At 37.5% G+C, this 11744-nt stretch overlaps 1 pseudogene; it reads left to right on the top strand.

Annotated features, from left to right (window-relative positions):
• The first annotated feature begins 824 nt into the window (after positions 1-824).
• Positions 825-922, top strand: LOC118533312 (small nucleolar RNA U3; annotated as a pseudogene).
• The last annotated feature ends 10822 nt before the right edge of the window (positions 923-11744 follow it).

Raw genomic sequence — 11744 nt, 5'->3', positions numbered from 1 at the left:
CACTCCATCCTGACTTTTCTATCGTCAGAAGCTGGGGATTCCTGGCTTTTGTGAGCTAAGAGAGTTAGGGCATGTTTGTACTTCTTTTACCCTTGTTTAGGATATCAGGCCACTGGAGGCTAAGGCCACTCACCACATCTGGCTATGTCTTGTCACCTGGGCACATATTCACATAGAACCAAGTTCAAGTCCCTCTGTAAGACATGTAAAGGAACTAGCATAGGGGAAAGAGCTCACAGACTCGGGTTGGACTCCTGGTGCTGTCACCGACTAGTCTTATGACCATGAAAAAAAAATCACATCATCTGTCTGAGCCTGTTTTCTCCTCTATAAAGCTGGGAAGTAATAGACTGGTCAGAAGGACCCAGTAAGATACATGTAGGGCCTGGCACAGAAAGGGGGTAGCAGTAAGACTCAGTAGCCCTCCCTGTGCTTCCCCACCTCCAAATCTGTTCCAGTCTAATTTTCCGTGACACAGCCCTCCAGTTCCGCCAGGCTATTACTCATCGCCCCCTGAACATTGTTACACAATCCTGCCTTTTCTTAAATCTTCTCCTCAGTCTAGAGGACCTTCCCTGGCAGTCCTCATCTAGCTAAATCCTACTCATCCTGGAAGATTCAACCCAAGCCTCACTGCTTCTCGGCAGCCTTCCCAAGACATTCTGCATGCATTCCCAAAGCACCAAGCACTGTTGTCTGTGTTGTGGGGTCAGTACTCCACACTGCTCCAAAGCTTTCCCATGCTGTCTTATCTTCCCAAAGATGCTGTAAGCTGCTTGAGGGCAAGGATAGGCCCTTAGTTGCCTTTGTATCTCCCACAAAGAAAGACTATACTTTCAGGGATCATTTCTATAGTTTGTATCTCCCACAAAGATGATTCCTGTGTGATACCCATGACAAGTGCTCAGTAATTACATGCTGAGCGCATGAATGAGTGCTGTGTCATATTGCGTTTTGTTAAATTATACATATATGCCTGGGGCTTGAAATGTGAGAAAATGACACGGCTATTTCTCCTCCTTCTGATGTAGATTGCTTTTTAAAATATTATCTTTTTTTATATATATATGGTATTTCTTCTCCAATATTTCAATATACCACTTAAAATCTGACCTGAAAAAAAGTATTAAAGTTGTGTTTTAAATGGAAGAAAAACGCACCAGCTATGACTAATGTCTTCAATTTATAGTATGTCCAATTTGGAGAAGACCATGCTTTTTCATAAGGTTGCATAACTGCGAACAAAAACATTTTCAGCCACAGGATGTGTTTTGGAAGAATTTAGCCCTTTATTAGGCTAGGAAAAAAGTGAAAAAAAAAAAAATCCAGAGACACAGCTTTCCTTGATACACATCTTACCCTACATAGAGAAGGCACTCAGATATTTGTCAAATTGAATGATTTCTCCTCATAGAATGTTTGGTGGGAGGCAGAAAGTAGATCGGAGCATTCTCAATAAAAATGATTCATTCTAAGTCTGGATATTGCATCCTTGTTAATTACGTAGATATTGCCAACTATTGAGTATTAGCACCGAGGATGATTAACGGGGATGAGTGAGAGATGACATGTATTTCTACTACCATTATTCTGGATTAAATAATCAAAACAAAGAGACCTGTAAACCAGCCACTTCCTAATACTTGTGCTAGCCCTTTGGGGGTGGAGTAATGGTGAACAATCCTCCAAATGAATCCTGAGCACTAGAGCTCCAGGTAATTTGGTGACTGCAGAAGAAATAAGAGTCAAAGGTGGATAATAGGTGACACTGGTGAATATCTCAGATTTACAACTGTGTGTCAGCAGTCTTTTCTACTATCAAATATGACAGTATAAAACCTGGCCCAGGCCAAGATGTTGTGTGAGTCTAAGTTAAGAACAAATTGAGCACGTTCTCTTTACACAAAAATACCACTTGAAAATTTAGGAACTGTAACTTATCAAATAGTTCAATATGAAAGTTTAAACTCCAGGTTGTGCAACAATTCAAATTTTTATTTTTAAATGGGGGGGGGCAAAAAGACAACCCTGTTTTCTGTGTCAACCTAAGAAGAATGAATTTTAAATTCTAAACTACTATTTTGTTCCTTACCTGGAGGACTCATTTTGCAACTCAAATAGAAGATGTGAGAATTAAGATCTACGAAACAAAGTTTTGAATCATCAGAAGCAAAACATTGTTTTCAAGGACAGGAATGAGTTCTGACATTTTAATTACAAGCTCAGCGGAAAGTTTGATAGTAGAATGTGAGCTCTGAAAATTATTATTATGTCGTCTTTAGGATTAATGACTATAAAATGTCAGTTTTGAGTGGTAATGGTAAATTACAAAGAAAAACTTATGGAACTCCTTTTTATTTCCTGATGTACCACGAGTATTCATCACAATTTACTTGATTAAAAATACCCAAACAGTGGAAAAATACAGAGACATCGATTTTTTTAATGGATTGTATAAATATAAGGCAGCTTTTCCTTAGCAATTCAGAAGATGCTCATCATACCATTTTTGATATTTGTAATATCAAAAAACTGGAAGAGACCTTAGTGTTGAGCAATATGAGAATGAGTAAGTAAACTACGGTACATTCAAGTAGTGGACTACACAATTATTGAAAATTATACACATATAAAGATAGTATCACAGATTTAAAAATACAGTTGATGTAAGGTTTTTAATTCTATATATGCAAACATTAATGTATGCTGACTACAAACATATAGACAAATGCATCAGAGAAAATAATGGAAAGGAACGTACAGGAATGATTATAGAATTTATATTTAGGTGGTGAGATTATGGATTTTTCTTTATTTTTTGCAAATCTCGTGTAATGTTTTCAATTCTATTTATGATTTTTTAAAATTAGTTTCTATTTTTAAAGACCTATCATCTGCTGTGGTATATTCATTAGATCACACTATGGAATTGCCAATTTCCGATCATTGTTTTACTTACAAAAATAGCAACAGAGAGTTCAACCTAACACTGTGTTATCACTGTCCAACTAACAAAACGAATCCTTTTTTTTTTTAAGATTTTATTTATTTGAGAGAGCACGCACTTGCACACGAGTGGGGGAGGGGCAGAGGGAGAAGCAGACTCCCCACTGAGCAGGGAGCACAATGCGGGGCTCGATCCCAGGACCCTGAGATCAGGACCTGAGCCAAAGGCAGCCGCTAAACTGACTGAGTCACCCAGGCGCCCCTAGACAAATCCTTTTTTCAAATAAAAGTTGCTAATGTCTATTTTAAACTGTTCCTTAAGCTTCAAAACAGAGTCTAACTTTTTGAAAATTCTTAGTAAATTACTTGAAACTAAATTACTTGAAAATCACGTTTGAATTGGCAACTCCAAAATACAGACCTTTCCGATTATTAAGAAAACCAACTCAGCCCAGGCTGTTCTGAGCTGATACAAGGCTATTGTCATTGTATCTATTTTTTCATCTCTGCAATTAAGTGTCATGTTCATTTTTAAATTATTCAGTGGCCAGTATAAAGTAAAACATTCATAATTTAATAAGTAAATTTGCTTCTAACCTGTGCCGGGAATGACATTTAAATTGCTTCATACTCTGATTACTAAAAGATAATTAGTCCTCTAAATATTACTGTAATGAAAACCATGGGGTTTAATGAACCATACACATTCAAACCAAACAGAATATTTAATTCTTTACTGAATATTTAAGTTCAGCATAAAAATTGTTTAATGATTGGTTAGAATTTTATTTTATTTTTTTTTAAAGATTTATGTATTTATTTATTTGAGAGAGCGAGAATGAGAGAGAGAGAGAGAGAGAGAGCACATGAGAGGGGGGAGGGTCAGAGGGAGAAGCGGACACCCTGCTGAGCAGGGAGCCTGACGCGGGACTTGATCCCGGGACTCCAGGATCATGACCTGAGCCGAAGGCAGTTGCTTAACCAACTGAGCCACCCAGGCGCCCCGGTTAGAATTTTAAGATTTTATTGCTTGATTTGAGAGAGAGAGAGAGAGAGAGAGAACGAGAAACAGCATGAGAGGGGAGAGGGTCAGAGGGAGAAGCAGGCTCCCCGCCGAGCAGGGAGCCTGATGCAGGGCTCGATCCCAGGACCCTGGGATCATGACCTGAGCCAAAGGCAGTCGCTCAACCAACTGAGCCACCCAGGCGCCCCACCGGTTAGAATTTTAAAAAGTAGGTTAGGGCAAGCCAGGCCAGAAAAATGTGAAGCAAACTTAAATGTACTCATAGGAATTTGTAATAGCAGTCATTGAAAAGAGTTGAACAACGCAGATTCTAGGAGAAGACAGACTTCCCCTTGGCTGTACAATTGCCATTGCAAGTGTTCAGTATTAAGAATCATTGTTTCTGAATTTAAGAGAAGTATTTTACAGTCCTCTATGGCATATTTGTCAGTAAAGTATAGAAATATGGACTCCTTTAGATTTCTTTTATAGCCTTAACAATATTACCATTAAAATAGAAATAAGCCGACTTAAACCAACTTGAACTTTGAACAACACCCAAACTAACAAAAGAACTTATAATTGATTTTTTTCTTTTCTTTTCTTTTTTAGAGAAAAGATCTTGGGAGTTTAGTGCATATTTGTTATAAACATGGGCTTTGGAGTCAGACCAGCCTGAGTTTGAACTCCAGACACTGGAGTTTCTCCCCTGTAGGAATGTAGTGCAGCCTTACTGATTCTTTACAGGTTTCAATGTAATAATGTAATTCAGTGTTGGGAGCACAATAAGCACATCAGAAACACCAGCCCAGCTTCTACTGTTACCATCAAATACTGATTTATTGAAGAATTCCTGTTCCTTCTGACGACCCGAAGATTTAGAATTTATTTAAGGAAACAAAAAACTTTGAGAAGCTGATAGGTCTAATTCTGCTTTTGTCCAGATGCGATGGAAAGGATTTTACAGCAATCTCTCCCAGGAAGTCTCTGGAAACTTAACTGAGACTCTCCGTCGTTAAGTTGGTTAGGGCTATGCTCTCAAAATCCTGGCCCGGTGGATCCTCTAACGCTCTCATGGGGCTGTAGTTTGGGTCTGCCCTTATTCTGGAAGCAAAAATGCATTTTTCTTCTGGGGAATTGTCCCTCCCTGCTGCATGCAGTCTTGGTGGGACTGTTAGTGAAGCTGCAGGGCATTCCCCAGCCACAGGATGGGCATGTGATCCACCTGGACCAATCAGACTCTTGTGAAATTTGCACGGCTCAAGAGTGAAAGACACACTATTGGGAAATGATGGCGCTGATTTATTCCAACCGTGAACAGGCTCTCAATCTTTTCCTATCCTCTAGATTCTTGGTGCTATTCAAGTTTCTGTTGTTTTGAGGGCCTGGTTTTTCATTTTTTCCTTAAGTTTTATGAGCTGTCTCATATCCTTCCCTAAGTTTTTTGGTTTTTTTTTGTTTTTTGTTTTTTTGCCTGAGATAGCAGATTAGCATGTGTTGCTTGTACCCTGAGGATCTGGATAGATTCAGCACTTGTCACTCTGGGCCATAATTGACAGTTTACTTATCCATCCTCCCCTAGCTTCTTGGGGATGCTCCTTGGGAATAGAAACTATGACTACTGACACATGGCATGGTCAGTGGAGGGACCAACATATTGTTTTGTTAGGAGCAGAAATCAACCACAATCTTCTATTTGCAATAGAAGTTCTGTGTTCAGCTAGTTTTCAGGTCATCTTCATGATACTTAAAATTGTCAGGACAACTGAATAGCATTTAAAAGTATGTGACTTTTGCCCAACTGCAGATTCTCCCCTCCCCCGCATTCATGTTCCCCCACCCCCACCCCAGCAAATGTTCGGAAAGATAACAAAAGTAACCAGCTGAACAGTTGCAAAACCTGTCAAGTTCTTACATTAGCTGTCCCTGATCTATAGCTTTTTACAGGCTTGTGTTGTCTTAAACGAAAGCTTCACCCGAAATTCTCTTCTTTCCTTACAGTTGCCCAAAACCCCGTTGGTCTTTTCCTCTGTAATGGCCCCTCTTTCCATTCGAAAGAAGCTGTAATTCTTATTTTGAAATCCAATAAAATATTCGGTTTCACCTTGTTACAGGTGGGTAACACACATCTCTGGAGACCTCTGTGAAGTGTGTCACCCAGTCTTTGCCAAGGGCAGATTCCTTGTGAGGCATTACTTCACAATGATTATTGGGAATGTTTGGGCTTCAGGTCCACCTGTTTATTCATTCATTCATTAACTCAACAAGTATTTATTGAGCGCCCCTATCACTTCTGCACGCTGTGCCTGGCACAAGGGATGAAATGGTGAGCAAAAGTGGAAGAGAGTTGGCCTCTCAAGGAGTTGTCTGTCCCATCAAAGGACAATGATAATCTGTATTTGAGGCCATAAAGGAAATATACTCAGTGCTTTGAGAGCATCTTAAAAGGTGACTCTTCCTAGTTTGGGTAGTCAAGAAATGCATACCCAAGAAAGAAACTTGATGAGTATGCTAACCCAAATGCCTGGGTTCTAGATTAAATGAGGATAATAGCTGCCTTTATGACCTTCGGTGGATCACTGAACCTATCTTGACGTCATTTAGGTCGTCTACAAAATGTGAAGATTAGACCAGGTGATCTCTAGGTCCTTTCCATTTCTAACAGCTTTTTAAAATGAGTATTTTTCGTAGCAGCTTTTTTGAGATATACTTCACATCCTATAAAATCCATCCATTTTAAGTGTATGTTAAATGACTTTTAGTATATTTATAAAGTTGTGCAACCATCACCACCACAATTGGAATCTAGAATGTTTCCATCACTACAAACAAGAATCTCATGCCCATTTTTTCCCCAAGATTTTATTTATTTATTTGACAGAGAGAGACACAGCAAGAGAGGGAACACAAGCAAGGGGAGTGGGAGAGGGAGAAGCAGGCTCCCTGCCGAGCAGGGAGCCCAATGCGGGGCTCCATCCCAGGACCCTGTGATTATGACCTGAGCCAAAGGCAGACGTTTAACGACTGAGCCACCCAGGCGTCCCTGTCTCCTGCCCAATTAAGTCATTTCCCATTCCTACCCCCAGCTGTGGGCAATCGCTAACATACTTTCTGTCTCTACTGATTTGCCTTCTGGGATATTCCATATAAATGGAATCCATATAAATGTTCCTTTGTGTCTGGCTTCTTTTACTGAACAAGAGGTTTTTGAGATTCATTCATGCTGTAAAGATCATTCATGTTGAAGCATGTATCAGTACTTTGTTCCTTTTTATTGGTGAATTGTATTGTATAATTCCATTTTTTAATTCATTCACCAGTGATGGACATATGTGTTATTTCCATCTTTTGACTATTGTGAATAATGCTGCTATGAACACTTGCACACAAGTCTTTGTGGGGACATTTATTTTCATTTCTCCTTGGTAGATAACTAAGAATGGAATTGCTGGGCTGTATGGTGGTTCTATGTTTAACATTTTGAGAAACTGCCAAATTGTTTCCCAAAGTGCCTGTGCCATTTTATATTCCCACCATGATGTATCGGGCATAACTTCTCTAGTCCTCGCCAACACTGGTCATTGTCTGTCTTATTGACTATAGTATTTCTGCTGAATGTGAAGTGTCTCATTGTGGTTTTGATTTGCATTTCCTCAATGAATAATGATATTGATCATCTTTTCATATGCTTAGTAGTCATTTGTATATTTTCATTAGAAAAGTGCCCATTCAAATCCTTTGCTCATTTTTAAATTTGGTTGTTTTTTTATTACTGAGTTGTCAGATTACTTTATATATTCTAGATATATATTCTTTATTGGGTATATGATTTGCAAATAGTTTATCCAATTCCATAGATTATCTTTTCACTTTCTTGATAGTGTGTTTTAAAGTTTTTTGTTTTGATTAGATCCAATTTATCAATTTCCTTTATTACTTTCCTAATTCAAGCTCACAAAGTTTTTTCTCCTGTGTATTTTCTAAAATTTTTTAAAGATTTATTTATTTATTTTAAAGAGAGAGTGCGAGCAGGGGAGGGGCAGAGGGAGAGGGAGACAAGCACACTCCCCACTGAGCAGGAGGGGGGTGGAGCTTGATTCTAGGACCCTGAGATCAGGACCTGAGCCAAAATCAGGAGTCAGATGCTTAACCTACTGAGCCACCCAGGCACCCCTCTTCTAAAATGTTTATAGTTTTATCTCTTACATTAAGATTTTTCATCTATTTTGAGCTGATTTTTGTGTATGGTGTGAGGAAGAGATCCAAATTTATTCATTTTTTTGCTTGTGCATACCCAACTGTCCCAGCACAATTTGTTGAAAAGGCCATTCTTTTCCTATTTTTTGGCACATTGGTCAAAACTCAATTGACCATAAATGTAAGGGCTTACTTATGGGCTCTTATTTCTTATGATCTTTATCTCTGTCTTTATGCAAGCTTCACACTGTCTTGATTACTGTAGCTTTGTAGTAAGTTTTAAAGTTGGGATGTGTATGGGGTGCCTGAGTGGCTCAGTCAGTTAGGTGGTGGACTCTTGGTTTAGGCTTAGGTCATGATCTTGGGGTCATAGGATCGAGCCCCATGTGGGGCTCCATACTCAGTGAGGAGTCTGCTTGAGGTTCTCTCTCTCCTTCTTTCTCTACCCCTCCCCCCACTTACACGCTCTCTCTTTCTCTCTCTAAATTACTAAAGTTGGGATGTGTAAATTCTCTTAGTTCTTCGTTGTCATGATTATCTTGGCTATTCTGGGTCTTTGCATTTCCATATAAATTTGGGGGTCAGTTGGTCAATTTCTGCAAAAAAACAAACAAACAAAAAAGCCAGGGTTTTTTTAATCTAAATATATTTTTAACATTATTTAGCCATGTCTTTGTGATTTATAAAATTCAACCTTTTCAAATATTCCATTCCATTAAAGTCATACAACCATTACCATGAGTCATTTTTAGAATACTTTCATCACCCCAATAAGATCTCATATGCAAATCTACTGTTGATCCTGTTCCTCCTCACTCCTGCTCCAGGCAACCGCTAATCTACTTTCTGTCTCTATAGCTTTGTCCCTTCTGAATATTTCATATAAATGGAATAATACAATATGTAGTCTATTGCGACTGGTTTTTTTTTTTTTTTTTTGGTCAGAATAACATTTTTGAGGTTGTTCCATATGGAAGCATATGTCTGTAGCTTGTTCCTTTTATTGCTGCATAGTATTCCATTGTGTCAATATACCACATTTTACATGTCCATTCACCAATCCATGAACATTTAAATTTTTTTCCAATTTTTGGCTCTTTTGAAAAATGCTACTAAGAACAATCATGTACCAGTCTGCGTGTGGATATATGGTTTCCTTTCTCTTGGGTAGCCTAAGAATGGAATTGTGAGGCCATATAGTAAACTTATGTTTAACTTTTTAATATATTGCCACACTACTTTGTAAAGTGGCTGTACCATTTTATATTCCTATCAGCAGTGTAGGAAGATTCCTGTCTTTCCAACATTGTTGTCTTTTTTATATTATATATGTATAGCTATTTATTTATTTATTAAAAATGTATATTCATCTCTCTCTCTCTCCCTTGTCTTTTTTATTATAGCCTTTACAGTTGATGTAAAATAGTATCTCGATGTGATTTTCATTTGCTTTTCCCTAATGACAAATGATGTTAAACATCTTTTCATGTGCTTATTAACTATTCATATATCTTCTGTGGTAAAATGTCTATTCAAGTTGCTCTTGGCCAATTTTTGATAGGTTGTTTGTCTTCTTATTATTGAGTCATACACATTCTTTGTATATCCTAGATACAAGTCCTTTATCAGATATGAGTTTTGCAAACATATTGTCCAAGTCTATTGCTTGTCTTTTCATTGTCTTAATGGTGTCTTTTGAAGCCCAGCAGGGATTTTGACATGGATTGTGTTGAATCTATAGATCAGTACATTGCTTAGTTTTTCAGCTAAGCCAAGACAAAAGCACTAATGTGGATTTTTTTTAATTGCAGGGTAATAAGATTAATTCATAAGCATTCAGACTAGACTTTAAAGGGTTTCTTGGATATGACACCAAAGACACAGGCAACAAAAGAAAAAAATATATAAATTGGACCTCAAAAAAATTAAATATTTGCATCAAAAGACACTCTAAACAGAATAAAAAAGCAGCCCACAGAATGGGAGAAAATATTTGCAAACTGTATATCTGAAAAGGGACTAATATCCAGAATAGAGACACAACAAGAAAACAACCCAATTTAAAAATGGGCCAATGATTGGAATAGACATTTCTCTGAAGAAGATATACAAATGGCCAATAAGCAGAAGAAAAGCTGCTCAACATCACACATATGAGGGAAATGCAAATCAAAACTACAATGAGATACTACCTCACACTCACTAGGATGGCTACTATCAAAACAAGAAAACAAATGTTGGTGAGGACGTGGAGAAATTGGAACTCATATGCACTGTTTGTGGGAATGTAAAACGGCATAGACATTATGGAAAACAGTCCTCAAAAAATTAAAAATAGAACTATCAAATGATCCAGCATTCTACTTCTGGGTATATTTCCAAAAGAATTGAAAACTGAATCTCAAAGGGAGATTTATACACCCATGTTCATTGCAGTCTTATTCACAGCAGCCAAGAGGTAGAAGCAACTCAAGTGTCCATCAATGTATGAATAGGGAAACAAAATGTAGTATATAAATACAAAGAATAGTATTTAGCCTTGCAAAGTAAAGAAATTATGCAATATGCTACAACATGAATGAATCTTGACATTTTATATTTGTATAATACATATTATATATTGTGTAATATAATAATAGTCTATTATATATATGAATATATATATATATGATATCTACTCAGATCCTCTGCCCATATTTTAATTGGATTGTTTGTTTTTTTGGAGATGAGTTGTATGAGCTCTTTATATTAGTTTCAGGTGTATAATCTACTGATTTGACAATTCTAGGCATTACTCAGTGCTCACTTTAATAAGTGTAGTTACCATCTGTCACCATACAATGTTATTACGATACTATTGACCATATTCCCTAGGCTGTATTTGTCATCTCTGTGACTTATTTATTTTGTAATTGGAAGTTTTTATCTCTTAATCCCCATCTATTTTGCCCATTCCGCCCCTCCTCCTGGAACCATCAGTTTGTTCTCTGTGTTTAAGAGTCTGTTTCTTTGTTTATTCGTTTCTTTTTTTTTATTACACATATAAGTGAAATTATATGGTATTTGTCTTTCTTTGTCTGACATTTCACTTAGCATAATGCCTTCTAGGTCCAGCCATGTTGTGACAAATGACAAGATTTTATTCTCTTTTATGGCAGAGTAATATTCCATTATTTATACATATCACATCTACTTTATCCATTCATCTATGTATGGACACTTGGGTTGCTTCCATATCTTGGCTATTGTAAATAATGCTGCTATAAATGTAAAGGTGCATGTATCTTTTTGTATTAGTGTTTTTATTTTCTTTGGGTAAATACTCAGTAATAGAATTACTGGATCGTATGGTATTTCTTTTTTTCTTTTCTAAAAAGTATTTATTTATTTATTTGATTTATTTGAGAGAGAGAAAGAGAGAGAGAGAGAATGCAGTGGGGGGCAAGGGGCAGAGGGAGAGGGAGAGAGAGAATCTTCAGCAGACTCCCTGCCCAGCACAGAGCCAGAAGTGGGGCCTGATCTCACGACCCTAAGATCATAATCTAAGCCAAATCAAGAGTCAGACATTCAACCAACTGAGCTATCCAATTGCCCCTGG

The sequence above is a fragment of the Halichoerus grypus genome, chromosome 5, assembly GCF_964656455.1.
Source record: "Halichoerus grypus chromosome 5, mHalGry1.hap1.1, whole genome shotgun sequence".
In the NCBI taxonomy this organism is placed as follows: domain Eukaryota; kingdom Metazoa; phylum Chordata; class Mammalia; order Carnivora; family Phocidae; genus Halichoerus; species Halichoerus grypus.
Note: the sequence above shows the minus strand (reverse complement) of the source record. Positions and strands in the feature narration are given on the sequence as shown.